General features: G+C 46.2%; 1 long non-coding RNA gene across 1 annotated transcript; it reads left to right on the top strand.

Annotated features, from left to right (window-relative positions):
* Window positions 1-356: 356 nt before the first annotated feature.
* LOC309518620 lies at window positions 357-10,775 on the top strand. The gene is made up of 2 exons (XR_014213563.1): window positions 357-641; window positions 10,527-10,775. It is a non-coding gene; the product is annotated as an uncharacterized lncRNA (long non-coding RNA).
* Window positions 10,776-11,646: the final 871 nt, after the last annotated feature.

The following is an 11,646-nucleotide window of genomic DNA, read 5'->3' as shown; positions in this document are numbered from 1 at the left end:
AGCAGTTCATTTTTTATGGTAATGCTAAATTTATTCAGCTGCTCAAATCAGCTAGAAAATAATTATATCGGCAGCAACGAACCTCGCCTCCTATTTACATCTCGAGCAGAGACCCCCTCTGGGACTGTGTGGAATACTATTTGCATAGCCAAATTAGTCTCAGCCCACTTCCTTGCAGACAGGTGTCCACACCTCAAAAACCATGGCACTAATTGGGATCTTTGCTCATTGGTGGAATACAGAGGTCACCAATTAGCTGGGGACTGGGAATGGAGTGGGCGGGGTGTGTGTGTGTAGGTGAACTAAATCCATCCATTGCACAAACCATAATGTTTTTCTAAAGCACAAGAAGAGCATGTTCTGAGGGCGCTGCTGCTGGTAACGGAGACAGGGGGCTGGGGTGGAGAAACCCCAGCTGGTTCACGTGGAAGCGCAGTACCGAATGATGCACACCCTCATTTTAATCGGCAGAATTTTGGAGGGTATGGTATCTTTGTTTCTCCTGGTGAGGGAGCCCCGGTCAGTCCTGGGAAACAGATGCCTGTCCCTTTTCTGCATTCTGGACACAAGTTGGAACATGATAAGGGCCATCCTCCTGCTCAGCCCATGTAGGTGGTGTTGGACCTCGGGGGACCGATTTGGTCAGTCATGCCTCCCCTTGGAATTCACCCTGACATTTGCTGTGTGGTGCAAATTTGTTAAATTCCATAAATGTTAGGGTGACCCATAAAAACCCAGGGACGCGTTCTGGCTTGTTTGCTGAGGCTTGTCCTCGCTCCTTTGCACAATGTAATTTTAACATGTCAATTTGCTCTGCAACAAAAAACATCTGGACTTCACATGTGCCAAGAGGGGTGGGGGTGGAGAGAGAGTGGGAGACGAGCCAAAGATGGCTGCGGGGGGCGGGGGGGGGCAGTTACCGGCCGGCCTGGTCTTTTTTGTGCAGCGTTTTGTGGTCAGGGCAAAAGGCTCTTGGAGGAAAGCAATCTCTCTCAGATCAATTGCGGGCTTCTCTTGGCAAACTTCCCTTTGTATGCCGAAAAGATTAGTAAATTTTATCCTAATTAAAATTTAAGAAAAGCCAAGATGAGTGCGGAGACTATTTAACTGGCGTGCAGTTTGCAATTAAATTTCCTGCTGAGCCGCCTGCCCAATATTGACATCTACTCTATTGGATTTTTCTCCCTCTCTCCAGCAATCTTATTATTTTGTAATCATGAATAACAACGAAGGAAATTAGACTTTTAGAAAGGATTTTCATTGCTGGATTGGAGTACAAAGCCCCACTACATTAATTCACCTTCTTAAGCTTGATCGCGTCAGATTCCTCTTTAAAGAAATAAAATGAAAAAGCTGGTTATGTAGAACCCCGCAGATGTCCAAAATGGGGAGAGACTCTATCTCCCTCGACTCACCAGCTCAAATCCACCATGCCTTCCCTTAATCCCTAATAAACCCGATTTATCAGCCCTCCAAACCGAGACTGTTGTCTAGCGGACAGTTGTGACCTAAATAAGAGGCATCTCAAATCCATGTTTGAGCAAGGCACTCCCCCCCCCCCACGGGTTTTCTGTCCTCGGATCCAGCCACTCACACTAGTTCCCTCTGGGTGAATGAAACGTGGTTTTGCACAGGGAACCGACACATCCATGGGCAAATGATTTGCAAAGGCAGCTGCGTACTGCCTCTGATCGCTGGGTGTTTGGGGACAGACAAGGGGTGTGTGGAAGAAAAGAGCAGCACCTCAGCGGTAGAGCATCTGCTTGGCATGCAGAAGGTTGCAGGTTCCATCCCCAGTGGCATCTCCAGGAATGGCTGGGGAAAGATCCCCTGTCCAGAAGCCTGGAGAGGCGCTGCCAGTCGGTGCTGGCAATACTGAGATAGCTGGGCCAATGGTCGGATGGATTCATTATTATTCATATTTCTATACCGCTAAACCACGAAACGTATCAAAACGGTTTACAACATTAGACATGGACTAAGGTTGCTTCTTATAAAAAGAGCCATAGGGTAGCATCCAACTAATATACAGGGGTGCCCCCTCCCCTCCCCCCCTTGTGCAGGATTGACTCTCACATAAGCACATATATGCGTGGCGCTGGGAATAATTAAATAATTTGATACCAACCTGAAATCGCTGGGAGAGAGCTGGGAAGTCCTCATGGCTCACGAGGAGATCCTCCCCAGAGTCCAGAAAAGAGACTCCAAGGGTTCCAAAATGGCGTGCAGGAGCGCTCACTGCTGCTGCACCACCCCACATGACAGCTGTTGGGTGGGGAAATGTATTTACCACAGAAGGCTCCCCACTTACACATATTTCGCTTATGAGTGTGGGGGCCAGGAACGTAACCCCTGCGTAAGTGGGGAGTCGTCTGTACTTAGAATAGGCCCATTGAAAGTCATGGACCTGGGTTACATAAGAGGAGCCTGCTGGATTAGGCCAAAGAGGACATCCTGTTCTCACAGTGACCATTATGGGAAACCCACAAGCAAGTCCTGAGCACCATAGCTTTCTTGCTTCTCCTGTTGGGCTCTGCTGCTGAATTGCTTGAACCTATCGCTGTAGGTTTTGAAGAGCATTGGACATATTTCTGGAGGAGAGAGCTATCAATGGCTACTAGCCTCAGTGGCTATCCTCTGCCTCCCCAGTTCCGGAAAAACACAAAGCTCCAAGTAAGTCACTGTCAGGAGACGGCTTGAAAGGTTTATCTTTGCCCTAGTGAAGAATTGCACTCCCAAGTCAATGCTTCTTAAGACTAGCGTTCCTTGTGTCCTGCTAAAACCACTTGGCGTTCCCCACTGAATGAAAAAACCCTCCACCCGCTTGCTGATTCTGGTTAATGTTTACCAAGAGACATAGAATGGACAGGGCGACCTGACCTTCTCTCCCATTAGTCTTGGCTTTGAGTGTCTCTGTTTATCCTGTGCATGACAGCACGCTGCTAGATTTCCCTCCCACCTCCCCCATGGGAAGAAACCCCAGATAATAGAGATGATAATAATTGCACCATAATAATGATATCATTGATTGAAATAATGATAATATATTTGCTTCTGTGATATGCAGCCACTTCCGTGATATGTCACGGAGCACACAGAAGAGGTTTCAAAAGGACATGTCTGGTTGCATAAGAAGTCACCTCTTAAGGAATTAGAGGGAGAGGTTGGCTGCAAACAGATTCCAGGCTCTGTCCTGACAACAGACACCCTGCAGCACTTACAAGGTGCTTAAAATGTAAACCATCATCTTCTGCTCAAGCCAAAGCTTGTGTTTGAAAGACAGAGGAAACAAATGTCAGGTCTAAGTAGAAAATGCTTGATACTCCCACTGGCTTCTTGGTGCAATAAACAGTGTGCTTGGTAACAGACTGGAAACATTTCGTAGGGCAGGGGAGCTTAGTGTCCTCCGGGAACTGCCAGACTCAAACTCCCAGCAGCCAATGTGGTCAAGGAGGAGGATGGGAGTAAGATCCTACCCAGAGTCCTGTGTTCAGTTCTGGGCACCACAGTTTAAGAAGGATTTTAACAAGCTAGTGTAGGATAACCAGACCCACTTGAGTCTAGTTAATGCATGAAGGGGTTAACACCATAGAGTAAGTTGTCCTGCCAGGCTTAACCTATATCGCTGCACCTCAACTTGGGAGGAATGGGCAACCAAGCCTTTTGTTATACTCAGTCAACATGTGAATTCAGTGTGTGAGCTGGTTGTTTCTGCTCAGCCGCATGGCTTTAACCAGCCTCTTTTGTTTCAGACAAGAATGGAGTCTGAAAATAGCAACCCCCCATACCAATAGTTACTGCCTGCATATCTTTTTCTGATTGCTGTATGGAAAAACACATTAATCTGAACTTTGAAGAGTTGTGTAAGGAAGCCATGTTACAATTTACCAAACAATAGCTCAGTTGGTAGAGCATTAGACTCTTAACCTCAGGGTCATGGGTTTGAGCCTCACTTGGAGTGAAAGATTCCTGCATTGGAGGGGGCTGGACTAGATGACCCTTGGAGTCCCTTTCAAATCTGCAGTTCTAAGATTTTATGAGTTTGAGTCCAGCAATTTCTGGAGAGCCATAGGTTCCTTGACCTGGCCACAGAAGCCCCTGGGATGACTGTAAGTTCTGCCAGGATACATGAAGCACTTTAAGATTCTGGGCCTAGAAAACAGGACTCAGATTCATGGCCCACCAGCACAGAACATCTGAGACAACACTGTGGGGAGGGAGGCTGGCTCATATGCTGTCTCTGCTGTAGGAAGTGGGATTAACAGCCATTGATGCACATCGATGCCTTTATCATTTGCAGGTGTAAGCATCTAAGGTACACCTAAGTGGCTCATTACGTGCAGGCGCAGCATTGCCTTGTAGCTGAGCATGAGAGCTGGCAGATTGAGCCCTGAATCACAGCTTGGCCTCTGTTTGATTGCCAGGATTGATTGGGCCAGGAGGCAAGCCTCGTGGTGGGACCAGCCGCTCCTGGCTGCTTTTCATCATCAGATCGCTCTGATGACTCACCTGGAGGAGAACCAGCTGGGGAAAGAGACTGTGAATGTCTGCAAGCTTAATCTGGCCTGGCTTTGATGAGCGTTTGGTGCCCAGGTGTGCTGATCATGTGGGCAGAGAGGCTGGAGAAATGGGCTGGGTAGCATGCCAGGATCCTTAGACGTGTTGGCAGAGTGAGGGAGTAGGTGAACAAGAGCTCAGAGGGCCTTTTGAAATGGCTCTTGAATTATATATACTCCAAGCCAGGCCAGGGTGACCCTGATGAGAGGTGATGGGTTAAAGTGGCCTCCCTCTGACGCCTCCCCAAATGTAGGGCTACTTCTGGAAACAAGTTTATCCCACTGCTTGATTATAGCCCTTTACTTATACAAGAGGGGATGCGGGTGGCGCTGTGGGTTAAACCACAGAACCTAGGACTTGCCGATCAGAAGGTTGGCGATTCAAATCCCCACGACGGTGAGCTCCCGTTGCTCTGTCCCTGCTCCTGCCAACCTAGCAGTTCGAAACCACGTCAAAGTGCAAGTAGATAAATAGGTACCACTCTGGCGGAAGGTAAACAGCGTTTCCGTGTGCTGCTCTGGTTCGCCAGAAGTGGCTCAGTCATGCTGGCCACATGAACTGGAAGCTGTACGCCGGCTCCCTCGGCCAATAAAGTCGGTCACAACTGGAACTAATGGTCAGGGGGCCTTTTACCTTTACCTTACTTATACAAGAACTTGTGTGCCTTCTCTACTGTACATTTAAATGCATCCTCTGTTTTACTGATGCTGTAATATTTTCTAGTTTTACATAGTGTGCCTGATATAAATTTATTTATTGCATACCATTTGTACACTGCTTGATTGTAAGAAGACTTCAGCGTGGTTTACAAAGATGATAAAGCAATATAACTATCAGGGGAAATGGGAAAAACAACTCTGTAAAAGATTGGAAAAGGATAAAATCAGCAGTAAGTTAAACACAGATTAAAGCAGCATTCTACACGTCTGGGTAGGCTTGTTTAAGCAGAAATGTTTTTAGCAGGCACCAAAAAGACTACGGTGAAGGGGCCTTCTTGGATGTCCATCGGCAGGGAGTTCCAGAGTGTAGGTGCTGCCATACTAAAATATCAGTTTCTTACAAATGTGAGACAGGTATTATGTGGCCCCTGAAACTGGGCTGGTTCAGCCAACAGAAGCAGTCAAACAGGCATATGTGGGATAAGGCGATTTTGCAGGTAAACTGGTTTCAAGTTGTGTTATGATTATTACTAGTGTTACTACATTATACACAATTATGAACCCTGCCCCCTCGTGTGTGTGTGTGTGTGTGTGTGTGTGTGATTACCAGCAACTATCCTACCGTCTTTCCCTTCTGTGGCCAAGGTGTTCTGAACATCCGAATCTCTAGGGAAAGCTCTTAAAGTCTACTGGGCTGCTCTATCCTCTTCATTCTGCCCTCTTTTCTTCTTGCCTTACTTGAAGAGACGAGAACTATATTGGAGAAATATCATTAGGCTCCCCAACCAGAAGAAATATTCACGAAATGCAGAGTCATAAATAAGCAAGCAGCAATATCCTGCTGTAGAGAGACATAATTTCAGTCTTTAGGAGCTGAGGAGGCCCCTGGGATGGCATAGATAAAGCCTGTCTGGCCTTGCTCTTTTTGTAAGAACAATGCCATCAACAAGGCCCTGGTTCCCTCAACCAATGGAACAATTCCCTCTTTACAGGAAATTTTGTAGGGGAAATGGACACTGACAGATCCCAGAGAGTTTTGTGGAGCAGCCACCACAAGCCCACTTGCAACGTGGATAGTTGACTACTACGAGGACCACATCTGTCCAGATACCAACTCGCTGACTGTGGATGCCACTCTTCCTAATTTTAATCAGCAAAGCTCTTTGCAATTCTAGGGGGTGGTTTGCTCATATGCCAGCCTGGTAGGTGGGCCATTGGAATACCTGTTTTGCAGCTGAGGTTCAGAGGGAGCCACTTGTCCAGGGCTAGAGGGCGTCTTCATGGAATATAAAGGACCCTGGATGCTGTTGCTGGTTTTGTTTTGTTCAAATTCCATGTGTGTCTTAATTATTTGCATTTAAAAAAAACAACAACCACAAACCACTCAGATCCTTTCTTATATGGCAGCATATGGGGGTGGTATTGGGTTGTGGGTTTTGTTTTTTAACGTATTTTGTTTTTATCTTGTATTTTTATGTTGTGAACCACCCTGAGCTCTTCAGATGAAGGGCAGTATACAAATTTAATAAATAATAGTAAATAATAAACAGCTTTGTGGCACTCAAATCAAGCATCACTTGACAGTCAGTCCATCATCTGACCTGGAAGCTGCTACCTGTCTTGAACCCTTGCAGTTCTTCATACCTGCTAGGAAGCTAGCATTGACCTTGGCAGAATGGAGGTGAGATGGAGCAAGACTTCAGCAGCACCCTGGACAGCTCCCTGTATGGCTTAGGCTGGAGGTTCCATAAGAGCAGGACATAATGTTGTTTCAGCACCACCCATCCCCAGACTTAGAGGGGAGCTGAAGCTCTGACTTCTGTGAAAAGAGACTCTTTGTTTAAAGTGGTCCAACCTGCTTTAGAAATCATTGATGGGGTCTTTGTAGACCACAAGCTTAATATGAGTCAACAGCATGATGCACCAGCAAAAAGAAGCTAATGCAATCCTAGGCTGCGTTGACAGTAATATAGTGTCCTGATCAAGGAAAGACATAGTACCACTCTAGTCTGCCTTGGTCAGACCCCAACTGAAGTCCTATGTCCCCGTTCTGGGCACTACAGTTTAAGAAGCATAATGACAAGCTGGGAGGTGTGCAGAGGAGGACAACCAAGATGTTAAAGGGTCTGGAGTTGTGTTTAGCCTGGATAAGAGAAGACTGAGAATTGACATTATAGCCATCTTCAAATACATGGAAGATGGAGCAAGCTTGCTTTCTGCTGCTCCAGAGCAGCAGCGGATTAATTCAAATGGCAAGGAAATTCTAACTCAACATTAGGAAGAACTTTCTGACGGACTCAAGAGGACGAGATGGAGGAGGACGACTAGTGGGGATCACATCCCCTTCTCCTGATGCTACAGGAGAAGAGGGACACAGCCTTGATTTACAGCAAGGCTTTGGAGAGTTTGAGGAAGGTCACAGCATAGAGACAGACAAACAAAGGAGTTGGGATGTGTTAGAAGAAAGGGGGGGATTGCGACAGGACAGCCAGCTGACACATTGTCATTGGAGAGTATTTCTGATCCCCCTTCTCCAAGAACTCAGCATTCATTAAGGGTGCAACGGAATCAGAAACTTTTGGCTACAAGCAGCCCCCATAAGGGGGGCTGTTGTTGTTAGGAATGTGGGAGGAGGAGCCCAGTTTGGAGCAACGCCATGTTAAGGCTTGTTGCGTTCTTTTGTCTCTCGCTATTAGGACTGAATAAAAACTAATTAAAAAGGGACTCTCCTTGTTTTCTATGCTCTTGCTGCAACCAGGGGAGGAACGGTTTCCCCGAAGCCTTGGCAGAGCCTTGACAATTAGGGAGAACTTTCTGATGGTAAGAGCTGTTTGACAGTGGAAGGTACTCCTTCAGAAGGTGGTGGGGTCTCCTTCATTGGGGGCTTTTAAACAGAGGTTGGGTGACCATCTGACAGGATTTTAGCTGTGATTCTCAGTCTTCTCTTTTCCATGTGAAACATCACCAGTCCCCTCAACTGTTCCTCATAAGGCTTGGTTTCTAGACTCTTGATCCTCCTCCTTCTTCTCTGCACACGTCTAACTTCAGAGAAGGGCATGGGCAGAATTCTGGGCGTGTTCATTTCTCCCTTTGTGCTCCAGCAGGTAAAAACAGAACAGATTCACAATGAGCAAAAAAGGCAGCTGGCTGGCAGCTGATGGAGACAGTGATAGCCTTCAACTGAAAGACCTCAGCACCAAAAGAGACATGGTGGGAGGAAGGGACCCGGCTTATTGTGAGGCAAGTTTGTGCCATTATTAAATTAGATGATGTTTTTCAAAGGAATGACATGCCGATCTGTTTCATTCCAGTAAATATGTAATTTACATTTAATTCCAAGTAACCTTTCCAGGGTTGCTGAGGTGTGAAAGAATTTAATGACACAACGCTACATTTACGAAGATGCCATTCATATTCATTAGGCTGGTGCATTAGCAGGCCGGCCTGTGGCTGCCACGCTGATATATGTCGGGGCCTTTACAGCTTCAGTTTATGGGAAAATAACAGCGCAATGCAGCGGAGCTGGCTGGTGTGGCTCTGAGATGCACCAAGAGGCCACAAAGGGTGGAAGATATGGCACCTCTGATCTGCGGCTGGGCAAGGCCTTTTTTCAGGCTGCAGGCTGGCAAATTCAGGTGGTACCATTAGAGTGGGCTTAGTGCTCTTGAATAGCAAACCAGTTAAAAAACAACAACAACCACAGAATTTTTTTTGGGGGGGTGAGAAAAGTGATGGGGAGATGCACTGGAATAAGTGTGGGATAATAGCAGCATCATGCTAGCCACTCAAAATGAATAGGCAATAGAATCGTAGCATTGTAGAGTTGGAAGGGACACCAAGGGTCATCTAGTCCAACCCCCTGCAATGCAGGAATCACAGATCAGGAATCCCTGACAGATGGCCATCCAACCTCTGTTGAAAAACCTCAAATGAAGGAGAGTTCATCACCTTCTGAGGTGGTCTGTTCCACTGCTGGACAGCTCTTACCCTCAGAAAGTTGTTCCTGATGTATAGTGGGAATCTCCTTCCTCGTAATTTGACTCCATTGGTTCAGGTGGATACAACAAGTATTATTATTCATTCATTTAATCATTCAATTCTATACTGCCCTTCACCTGAGGATCACAGGGCAGTTTACAATATAAAAACACAAAAATGCATAACACAGTAACAAACATAAACAATTCCCCCTGCCCCACAATTTTAAAAGCCATTGAATTTTTAGTTAGCCAAACGCCAGGGAGGAAAGTGATGTTTTTTCCTGCTGCCTAAAGATATGGAACGAAGGTGCCAGGCGGCCTCCCTGAGGAGAGCCTTCCACAAGCGGGGAGCCACTGCAGAAAAGGCCTGTTCTCATGTTGCAGCTGTCTGGAACTTTGGCAGAGGAGGCACATGAAGGAGGGCCTCAGATGATGATTGTGGAGTTCAGGTTGTTGTTGTTATTTAGTCATTTAGTCGTATCGACTCTTCGTGACCCCATGGACCAGAGCACGCCAGGCACTCCTGTCTTCCACTGCCTCCCGCAGTTTGGTCAAACTCATGCTGGTATCTTCAAGAACACTGTCCAACCATCTTGTCCTCTGTCATCCCCTTCTCCTTCTGCCCTCCATCTTTTCCAACATCAGGGTCTTTTCCAGGGAGTCTTCTCTTCTCATGAGGTGGCCAAAGTCTTGGAGTCTCAGCTTCAGGATCTGTCCTTCCAGTGAGCACTCAGGGCTGATTTCCTTAAGAATGGAGAGGTTTGATCTTCTTGCAGTCCATGGGACTCTCAAGAGTCTCCTCCAGCACCATAATTCAAAAGCATCAATTCTTTGGCGATCAGCCTTCTTTATGGTCCAGCTCTCACTTCCATACATCACTACTGGGAAAACCATAGATTTAACTATACGGGCCTTTGTTGGCAAGGTGATGTCTCTGCTTTTAGTTCATATATTCATAGAATCATCAAACTTTAGAATTGGAAGGGACCCCAAGGATCATATAGTCCAATCCCCTGCAATGCAGGAATCTTTTGCCCAAACGTAGAGCTCAAACTCACAACTCTGAGATTAAGAGTCTCATGTTGAGCCCTCTCATAGAGTAGAGATACAGTTCCACACAGTTTTTGTGCAAACATATCAGGAGGAATGTTCAAGAGACAGATTGTCTAAAAGTGTCCAGACTTGGTTAGGCTGGGGGTGCACTGTGCCAGGGCTTAAACTGGGTGGGGCAGCAAAGGCATTTGGGCCAAGGCCTGAAATAAGGATTAAAAGTCACTGCAGATCTTCAAAGCACATTTAATCATGTAAGGTTTTCTCTTCTCTATTCCAGATTTGGAATAATTAGACCTGTTTCAAAAGCATGAAGTTGCTGGGGTGCAAGGTGCGGGCATAAGCAGCAGCACTGCTGAAGCTTCTTATTGGCTCTTTGCTTGCAGCCTAACACAGCAAAGTGCATTTGGGCCAAAGATCTTGCAGGCCGAGGGAGAAGAATATCAGGTGTGAAGGAGCAATGCAAAAACAAATAATGTCTCCCCCTGCTTTTTAATACACACAAAAATAAATGAGATGTTTTACTGCTCTCTTCTCTCAATTCTTCATCCCAGCCAGAGAGAAAGAAAAGCGAGTTTTGTGATGACGCTTGAGGTTGTTCCGGAACACATTAAGGGAAGCAATTGGCGGCGCTGGTTCCTCTGCTCTGCATTCTGACCACATGCTCCAAAAATTGCAAATGAAGATTTGTTACATTTCATTTGCTCCTGTCCCCAAGAAGCCATTTGTGATGAGTCTGTATCTCCCAAGAGGCTGTGCTCAAATCAAAGGGAAAAGAGAGAGGATAGAGGAGACGATTGGATTAGCACATCTACAACACACACACACACACACAGAGAGAGAGAGAGAGAGAGAGAGAGAGAGAGAGAGAGAGAGAGAGAGAGAGAGAGAAAGAATTCAGTGGGGTAACTTAAAGATTATCTCATTTATTGTGGCCTGAGCAGTCCTGGGCAAGAGCCAAGGTGTCATGGGGTGGACTCCCCTCCCCCTGCCCCATAAGCACCACTGTTTTCCTCCTGTTTCTGGGATTAAATACAAGTCAGCTCCAAACAACGTCTTGCAAGCACAACTAGTGATAAGGGTGCAACTTGATTCAGGTTGAATTGAAAGACAAACCTATCCAGTTTGCACTTTCCAAAACAATACAAGACTCCAAACACAGCCGCTCTTTGAGAATTGCTCTTCTCAGAATTTTGCAATGCAGTTTTCCAGACAAGTAAATTGTACAGAAATGCACATACCGCGGCGTATAAGATTGCATACAAAAATGTGGAGATGGGAGAAATTTGTACTAAAGTGCTGATGAAAATTCAGGAGAAGGGCTTTTTTTTTTTTTGTAATTGCTAACTTTCCCAGACAAGGATCTCATTACTTACTTGATAATTGCTGCATGGCTTACT

This window comes from Podarcis vaucheri, assembly GCF_965113315.1.
Source record: "Podarcis vaucheri genome assembly, chromosome: 14".
NCBI lineage: Eukaryota > Metazoa > Chordata > Lepidosauria > Squamata > Lacertidae > Podarcis > Podarcis vaucheri.
The sequence above is the reverse complement of the archived record's forward strand: the minus strand, read 5'-3'. Positions and strand labels throughout refer to the sequence as shown.